This window comes from Papaver somniferum, unplaced genomic scaffold (genome assembly GCF_003573695.1).
Source record: "Papaver somniferum cultivar HN1 unplaced genomic scaffold, ASM357369v1 unplaced-scaffold_5, whole genome shotgun sequence".
Classification (NCBI taxonomy): domain Eukaryota; kingdom Viridiplantae; phylum Streptophyta; class Magnoliopsida; order Ranunculales; family Papaveraceae; genus Papaver; species Papaver somniferum.
The window spans coordinates 1,698,004-1,708,284 of NW_020647637.1; the positions used below are offsets into that span (position 1 = coordinate 1,698,004).

At 35.9% G+C, this 10,281-nt stretch overlaps 1 pseudogene; it reads left to right on the forward strand.

Annotated features, from left to right (window-relative positions):
• Window positions 1-3,860: 3,860 nt before the first annotated feature.
• On the forward strand, window positions 3,861-4,837 carry LOC113342897 (annotated as a pseudogene).
• Window positions 4,838-10,281: the final 5,444 nt, after the last annotated feature.

A 10,281-nucleotide genomic window follows, 5' to 3' on the forward strand; every position in this document is an offset into this window, starting at 1 on the left:
ACCGATTTTTGGGTTTTATTTTTCCCGTGTATTTTTTTTGTTAGAAAGAGATTACATATGTTTTCATATGGACCGATTGTGGAATTATATATATATATATATATATATATATATATATATATTTTAGATATGGGCTTCAGTCAGTTAGCCTTTTGTTTTTGATTGCTCCAATAGGAGGATGTTGACAGGGAACCTGAGGTTGTTAATCTAGAAGCCTATACAAGTTCGCCTATGGCAGGGAGACCCATCTGGAGCAGGCACTGGCACTCACGGACGTGCTTGCATTGGAAGAGCTCGTTGAGCTCATCAGGTTTTTCCAGGAGAAGGAAGGATGCTATTGCAGATCGGAGGTCCTACGATAAACATATGAATGGTCTGTTTGCAGAAATGGCTCACGCAGAAGCAGAAGTTGTTGTTGCCAATGTAGGTGTTGCTGCCGGTGTTGATGTTGCTGCTCTTGATGTTGGTGCTCCATGATGTTGATGCCATCTTTTATAGATATTATAAGTTTAAGCTTTAAGTTTTTAAGACTTTTAGTGGTTTGATGGTAACACTTTTTATTGGATGGTTATGGTTGAATTTAACTATGGTTTAATGGGTTTATGAACTTAATGCACTTATAATTTTAATTATAATTATGTGTACTATGGGCTTATGGTAAAACACGGTTATGCATGCTTCAAACTTTGTTTCGCAAACACAGGCAAACAATCGGGCTATATGACTACACCTATAAATCGATTTTTGAGGTTTCATCAAGGAATCAGTTTATTTGAGTATTAGTATAATATGATTCTTCATGCCTCAGAAATGCCAGGTTTCTGTATCTTTTTCTAGTCAGAATCAGATTACATGTGCAAAGACATAAACCGATTACTATCGGTGAAAAATTCAATTTTTTTTTGTTGATTTCCAGGCATAATCGGTTTATGTAGACAAACATAAAGACCGATTTTATTGGGCATAAACACATAATCGTGTACATTCGAGAAGACCAATTGTGTTAAATTATTTCACTTTTCCCCCAAAAACTAGACGTTGGGGTCTTTCTTTATATAAAGAGACCTCATCCCACAACCCAGTTTGCCTCAAACTTGATCATTTTATTCGCTCCTACTCCATATACTCTAAAACTACTCATTTCATACCTCCACATACAAGGATGGCATCGTTTGACTCCACCGAAGATTTGACCATCATCAAAGCATGGTATTGTAGATTACTACCCCGTAAAGGCAGAATCAGAAACCTTTGGGCGAAGATATATAACAAATATAGGCAAGATTATGGGAACCCGAAGAGAAGAAGTCTTCAAGAAATTCATGATAGGCACCAAATCACCCAAGATGCGATAGTTTCTTTTATAGCTATCCAACAACAGATTTTGAACGCTAGCCACTTTAGCTCGTCCCTTCAACAATTTGTAAGTATTTTTCTGGTTTATTCTGCATCATCTACTTTTACCAATTTATAAATAACAAAGTAAGTTTATGTCGTGTTTTTGTAGAAAGAAGTTGTGAAAGCGCGATACTTGGAGGAAAAGCGGGAAGCATTCACATTTGATGATGAAAGTTATCACTTCATAGTATCCAAAATTCCAGAATATGCCCGATCTTTATGATGGGTGAACCGGTAAATTCATGGCACGATATATGATTGAGGAATGAGACGCTAATGCAAAGGAGTACTTCCATGGAAGGCAAGAGCTACCTGCAAATTTGGCAACTCTTTCATGCCTTAATTTCTATATATACGACTGTTGTTTTATTGTTTTACATTTTTCTATGATATCTATCTTCCTCCTAGAAATTTCAATGTAAAATTTCTCTCTTGGAATGTGTAAGGTTATGGAAACGAGAAAGCTAAAACTCAACTGAAGAAACTTGTGAGAAGCAATTTTCTAAATAAAAATAAAGCTCATTTCGAAAGAAGAAAATGGCTAATGTGATTATGCTTTTTAATTTCCTAAATTTCCGAGTCATTAGTCTTGTAGCACTAGCCGGAGGATTATGTCCTCTTAGAAAAGATGGTTTGGATTTAGAAATTGTTATTAACTATTTTATAAATAATTGGTGTGTACATCTATCAAGAAAACTGCCAATTCTTGTGCAGATCCCTTAGCAAAGTATGGAAGATCAAACTTATCAAATGACGAATAGTCTACTCCTCCAAGTCTCATGGTACATGATTTGAGAAATGACTCTAACTCTGTAACAGTTTAATCCTATCAATTCAATTTTATCATGTCTATTAACGGGGGTACCATTTTGTTTGGGGGTGTACCAATCCCTTACCAAAACACGTTTTGTCTTATTTGCAATTTGGTACACCCCAAATAAAATGGTACCCCTATTAGCAGCATTGAATTCTATTGCTATTAAAAAAAAACAAAGAAAACAAAAGTAGCATAAATAATGTTGTCACCTTTTTCATGTGTATAAGTACTAGGTAAGATAAAACGTTCTTTTCAATCAAAAAAGATTTCATATTCTTCCACTTTCCTTTTTTTTTTTCCTTTTTTCTTTTTGAAAGTAGATAACATGTTCTTTCGGTACTAATTTAACCTATTGATTTGTAACTGAATTTCCGAACTACACTGTGTCCGGATCAAGGGTTTCTAATATGGTTAATTGTATAGTTCAAAATCAAGAAACAAAGAAATTGCTATGAATTGAATATAATGATAGTGTGACCTGATTGTGTCTTCTGGTCCAAAATTCCATTACTCTGACACAAAATTTGTTAAGTGATCTATGTCACGGCCCAAATTTGTTATCAAGAGGAAAATCAACCACCTAACCCATATTTTAGGTTGTAACTCAAAGCTTTTTTAACATAGAATTTGTCTTGATATCCAAAAATCTACAAGTATGACTCCAAAATTTGCCGTGTGATCAAAATTTGTTAGTGTACTAGATTCATATCACGAGCAATTCAAATTTCGTTAGAGAAGCAAAACATACCTCATTAAAGAAATGAGATCTAAAATCTACCATGGGATCTAACATGACCCTAATATTGTCCGACAACCTAGTTAAAATTGACTCGTAATTCAAAATATGTATTATAACACAAATTCTAGGGGTATTTTCTGTTTCCTCCCATTTAAAGATTGCTAATTTACATTACCTAATTAAAGAAATCTAAATCAGCCAATCTTTAGAGGGGAGGAAACACAAAATACCCCCAAATTCTACACCTAAACGGCTAACCCCCAAATTTCCGGGTAAACCGAAATTTGGAAGGGAACCGGTAATTTATGATCTAAAACCTGTTTCCATGGTCCTTGTGACCCAAATAAAAAAGAAAAACACTAGGAATTTCAATCTCTTTTGCTAGCAGCGAACTGGATTGAGCTTTAGGGAATTCTGATTTGGAATATAATGATCCCATTCTCCACAGGGGGGCTAGCGCAGATGAGTTCAATGGAAGTACGTACTACAGCGTGTGCATCACCTCGATAATGATACAGTTCCTACCAGCCAGTCTTTGTATGTATCTTCAGAATGTTTCTGTTTATGCTACCTATAATCTGTTCATGTAACAAGAGATATTGTCATTCTAACTCTTATAGGAGGATTTCATCCATAGATGCAAAAAGAAGAAGTCATTCTCGGAGGATTTCATCCACGTGACGCTAAAAAAAAAGGTAGATAAAAGTAGGTCATTCTGTACGTGCACCTTAGATGTCTCACAAGCCCATTACCGCTGTGATATTTTTGACCGGCAGTTTATGATTATCTCGCCAGCAGTAGATACATACTAATGAGAGGCTAATTTTGTCACTAAAAAAATGCTTGTTTTTCTATATAAACTCGACCAACCTGCATCGTTTTTTAGTATCAACAGCCCCAGTCATTAGAACGCAATAGTTATGTGCAAACGTCCACATAGAAACAATATCTACTATCTATGGCCCATCATGGTGTCTCTGGTCTAGTTGGGAAACTTGTAATTCAGTTGGAGGTCAACTGCGATGCTGATAAATTGTATAAAATCTATAAGAACCATAAAGAAGTTCCAAAAGCAGTTTCTCATCTTTACTCTGGTGTAAAAGTTATCAAAGGAGATGGACTCGTTTCCGGCTGTATCAAGGAATGGAACTATATTCTTGGTATGTATAGACACAACATCCATGAAATTGATCCCATTTCAAATATTATTATTAGTGCACTTAGAATTAACTTAATTAGCTTTATAATAACGTTACCTCAATATGGTTAATTTTGTGCATGCAGATGGTAAGGCATTGACCGCTGTGGAAGAAACAACACATGGGGATGAAACAAGGACTTTAAAGCATCATGTAATTGAAGGAGACTTGATGAAGGATTACAAGAAGTTCGATAAGATCATTGAAGCTAATCCAAAGCCAAATGGACATGGAAGCATTGTGACTGTCTCTTTTGTATGAGAAGATGAATGACGAATCTCCGGTTCCATTTGATCATCTAAAATTCTTCCACCAGAACATAGTTGACTTGAATTCTCACATCTGCGCCTCTGAGTAAAACATATCTGAACTTCAGTGTTGGGTTTGCGTATGCTCGTACAAATATCATCAGTACTTATATTTGCTTAACTAGTTGTACGTTTACGCCGTTCCTGCACTGTATTATGCCTATATATATATGTGTGTGTTTAATTAAATAAGACTATGGTCTATGGGACTACAAGATCAACCAGGGGTCCAACTGCCAAGTTATAGGGTTAAGGGTTCGAGCTGGATGAGCAGAAGAAAAAACAAACAAAAAACTATAGGATCCATCATATCTGATGATCGTTTTAAATAAATCAATAAATTATTGCTGTGTGTACTTTTGCGTCATACATTTTTTCTTCCTTCTAGTTGATAGAAACATTCTACAATGCATTGTTACCGTTGCAAGGTTATATCGTTACTTAGAAGCTAGAACTAGAGGTGTAAATTGGGCTGTGCTCGTGCTGGCACAACCCAACCCAACACATGATTTAGCTCAGCACGGCCCAACACGTTAGTTTCATGGGCTGTACTGGGTTAGCCTAATCGGCACAGTAGCACAACACAACACGCGGCACGGATAAGACATGTGGCCCAACCCAGCACAACATGTTAAAAAAGCACGTCATAGCATGCACAAGTACACCATATAACAAGGCATAATACATCACACTTTGTGTATATTTCCCAAAAAAGTCACTATTCTAGCTTAGTTTTTGACATTCTAGCTACTTAAATATTTGGAAAATATATTTCAATATCGTTGTTATAATGTCGTTACCTATATTTGACTAGAACATTAGTTTACATGACAAAGATCCAATTTTATATTTGATGGGATATTTCTTTTTATTGAATATACATGTTAATTTTACTTGAAATAATTTCAAATGATATGTTGTCTATTTAATTCACTTGATAATGTCTGACTCATGCCATTAAGTGACTTCAAATTGTTTATAACATGTGTGCTAGCACGACACATCACGTTCATTCGTGTGTTGTGCCCGTGGGCTGTGCCTAGCTTTTGACTAGTAAAGCACAACACGACACGATTAAATCGTTGGCACAACACAACGCGACACATGGCACGTGAAGCACGCGACTTCGTATGCCGGGCCGACACGTTTTACACCTCTAGTTAGAACAATGGGATTCATAGAGCTGTCAACGGGGCAAGCTAGGGTCGACCCGGCCCTAGCTTGCCAAGCCATGTACGGGTTAGGGTCAGTCCTAGCCTAGTACTATTCATGTATAAGCTCAAAACCCCAACTCTATCCCTAGGCGGGTTGCGGGTTTGCTTGTCGTTGATAATGAGTTTAATCAATTTAGAATCTAGATTTAAAAAAACGAAAGAAAAAAAAACACCGATAACGAGAAGCGAACCTATCTAACCTGAGTGGTCACACACCATGCTAACCACTGGACTACGAGGGAACAGTTGCATGTTCCTCGTTAATTAAATATATATTCTTGTGTTCACTGTACTTGATGTTTCCACCAAATAAAAACCCAACAACAGATCGCGTTTCTCATTTCTTTTTCACATCACCTTCTATTTCCTTTTCTTACTGTGTTCTGCATCTAAATTTTGTTGTTCTTTTATTGTTGGCATTATTCGTTTAAATAAAAACAAAACAATTCAACATCCAAACTCAAAATCATTCAAGATCTTAGTCCCTTCCCCATTTTCTCTCTTCCAAGATCTTGATGGATATGTATTGCAAATATGGTATAGTGATAATGAATCAAGATATTGATGGATGTTTTAATTTTGTTTTGATCTTTCGGTTTTATTCATATAGGTTTGATATTTTTATAATAGAGCGAAGGTCACACAAATTGAATATTCCATGAAAAGGTGCAGGCACAGTCGAATTCAGCAAAAAGGTGCAAATTTGTGCGAGTTGAACTCGTTGTGACCAGGTGAGTTCACTAAACCCGTTTTTTCCTAACCTACCCTCCCTGGTTAGGTTAGGTTAGGTTAAATCTGTTAGAGCATTGCTCGGTCGACCTCGCATGCGTTGCTATATCAAGCATGTTTGTCAATGTTAGTGATCAAAACTATGAGTCTTGATTTCTAGTCTACATAGCTAAGTCTCGGACTAGGATAGAAAAGTGTAGTTGAGCTCAAGGACTTCATGGCGATTCATCATACAACGACGAATATCTACTCAAGGAACCGTGGAACTTCATCAACAAAAAGGTATGTGGTGACTTGAACTTATCTATCACTCAAAAGTCTATCTCTTCTATCTCCTACTTCTTATGAGACAAAAGTCGTATGCTATATAGACTGGATCATACACATTTGATATTTCGAGCCGAGTATATCTCGCCTATCTATATCTCGAAATCATGTGTTGGTAAAGCGTTTCGCTTTGATCGGGTTTATCTTCACCTAATGACGAAAGTCATAATGTTTCAATCACTTTGAAAGTCGCTTTGACGAGAAATAGTGTAACAACTACATAACGTCCTCTAAGAATGTTTCAATGGTTGGAATGAGAGTTTAGGTCTAGATAACCAATGATGGATATAAGTATTGTGTGCAAACACATATGTGCATAAGTTCTATTCCTTAATCTGAATTTTGCGAACTTTGTTGATTGAGAGAAACCGGAGGAATTGGCTTTGCCAAGTCCACGAACTCAGTTTGCGAACTCAGTCCGCGGACTGATGGAAGTTCTTGTTCCGAGAATTTTTGCTGGGATTCCAGATTCGTTCGTGTAGTACAAGTCCCAAACCTAGTCCGCGAACTGGCGGAAGTCTCCTTGCCAAGATTTTCTGCTGAGTTTGGAAAACTCTGCCAGTTGTCTTAAGTCCGCGAACTTGCTTGCGTACTTGAGTTGGTTATGATTTAAAGATGTGCTCTGAACATGAAACTTAAATTACTAAGGCAGTATGCAAACCGTGGCTATAAACTTCATGAGCCGATTCAATCGAATCAAATCATCTTTGTTTCAATTGTGTCTTATGTAGTTACATAAGATCTCATAGCAATTGAACAACTCTCTAACTAGTTCATTTGAGTCAATTGAACTCGTTATGGTGAAGAAGAACAAGGTTAATATGAAATGCTCATGTGGTTGACCTTTTGGGTTACTATGTTGAACCAACATACACGTACACGTTTGGGCACGGTTTTCACAAACCCAGTAAACGTATATCTCAAGTGTGTGTGACAAGCTAAGTTTTCGATCTAACGGTTGAGAAATATTAGCTTGAATCTAAATCAGGTTTTCATCTAACAGTGAATATTGATTGCTTTGTAACTAAGGCAAAACCTTGATTTGAAGACTATATATAGGAGACATCTAGCATTCGGCAAAACTAATCCCCACACGTCTGTGTGACACTAGTGCGCTCGCTAGAGTCGATTCTCCTCTAACATTTGCAAACCCGTAACTTCTTCATCCGAATTCAGATTGACCTCATCCTTTTTGTACTCTCTTCCTCTTTGGATTCTCTTCAAAATGGAGATGAGAAACCTTGAATTTGGAGGATTTAAGATTGGTAGTTGTCCTGTCTCTTATTTTTGAGTATTTTGCTCCGTTTCGTTGCACTTGTTCCACTTTTCTTGAACTTGGGCACTTGGATCCTTGGAGTACTACTCTTTTAAGCTAATTTGTAGATTTTACAAGGATGTTGTTGGTGAATCACAAAGAAGGAAGTTCAAGAATGCAAAGTAGTACGCAGTGCTATAGGATTCTTGAATGTTCACAATCATCCTTTGTGAACTATGGTGCATAGTCGATATTGACTTTGTATGTTCTTCTTTGTTAAGAAAATCTTTTTATACGCCTTTGGTAGCTATTATATGTATAAATACATGCGAAAAATATTGATTCTACCCTATAAGGACAAATCATCTTGTATGTGCATTACGAGTTTGTCTTGATGCTTAGGAAACTTCCTATGAGAATTTATTCTTGTTTTTGAGAAGGATTACTAGAGTTTGGAATAGAAATTATTGTGATTTCACATAGCTATGTCCAAAGTTTTCATCTTCATGTTTTTAGATTTATTGGTTTTTAAATTCTAAAAATATTTGGAGGATGATGTTGTTGCAGTATTAATCTGTTTGATTTTGAAGTATTACAATATTTTTATGGGATATGTATTTTTTGCATCCGTGAACTTGAAGGTCCCATATGTTGTCAAAAGTAAAGTCGTTCATGAATTGGTATTCGTATTGGTGAAAGGACGAATGAACTTTTGACAAATACAAAAGTTATGCCTATGCAGTCTTTTACTTGATGGAAAATAGGATAAAATCTTTTGTGTGACAAGGATAAAGTCTATTATGTCATTATGCATATAGTGATGGAAAGATAGAATATATCCTTGTATGTATTCCACGGTATTGATCTTCATTGATCCATTTTTTTTGTACTACCGTGAAGGCTCCATTGTGTGTCTTATGTTAAGAACGATACAACTAAGTCAATTTTTTGGCTTTGTTGGTTGTTCCATAAGATGCTATGTGTTGAGCATTTTGAACTAAATTAATCATCTAGGTTGGTTATTTAGTTATTTGCTCCGAAAGTCTTCTTTTGTCGAGCAAATATTTTGACAATTAAATTGATTACTTTCGTCATTAGTCTGGTTGTTTGTATTCCAATTAGATTAATTATGAGTTCTCTTGTAATTAGTCTAGTTGAGTTTTCATATATTCCACAAGTTCTTGCGTTGAGTATATGAACGGCTATACTAACCATGTTCTATTGGTTAATGTAGTCATATATTCCGTAAGGTTTTCCCTATGTTGAGTATGTGAACGATTAAGTTAGTCATCTCCGTATGATTATCTTAGTCGTAGCTCCGTAAGTTTACTTTTGTTGAGCACAATCAATTAAATTGATCACTTTTGTGGTTTTATTTAGTTGCGTATTCCAATTAAATTAATCATGTGTTTACTTGTGATTAATTTGATTGAGTTTTGGATATAGAAAATCATTTTCCTATGATTTTTGGTGTCCAATTAAAAATCCTTCTTTTCTTTCGAAATTAAAGTCGCTCTTGTTGTTCTCTCGGGAATGACATCAAATGGGGTAGAGTTCTTTTGAAACTTGTGCTTAATGGTAATATCTTGCGGGATGTACGGCTGTGGAAATTTATAGGGGTTATCTTGTATCTTAAAACTCCTTGATGAATGCATTTAGCTTCGGCTTTATGATTGCATCTAAATTAAGTTGGTATGTATTTTTTTATTTTAGTCTATGAAACGTCTCTTCTCGGAAATTTCATTAGGATCCCGTTCTTGTACCTTTGCCAATTTTATTGACAAAAAGAGGGAGAATTAATGTGTAGTTCTACTACGTATACATATGGTTTTCGGATCATTGTGTAAGGAGGAGTGGTTTCCATGTGAGATGGAGTATTGATTAAGGGGGAGTGATACATATCACCGTAGTATTATTGTTAAAGTTGTGATGCAATTGGACTTTGATGTTATATAATAATACTATGTCACTGTATAATGATGACCGAGAATCTCGATTTCTCTCATTGTTATAGCTACGGATCTTCAACAACGGTGATGCTAAACTTACAACCTTTGGGATCATTGGAGTACTTGGAAGGACAAAGATTTCAGGGAACGTTGAAGATTTGACTATGAAATAGGAGCCACTAAAGTTTATATTTTTTGTATTCCATATGTATTAATAGTTTTGTCACTAAAATTGACAAAGGGGGAGATTGTTAGAGCATTGCTCGGTCGACCTCGCATGCGTTGCTATATCAAGCATGTTTGTCAATGTTAGTGATCAAAACTATGAGTCTTGATTTCTAGTCTA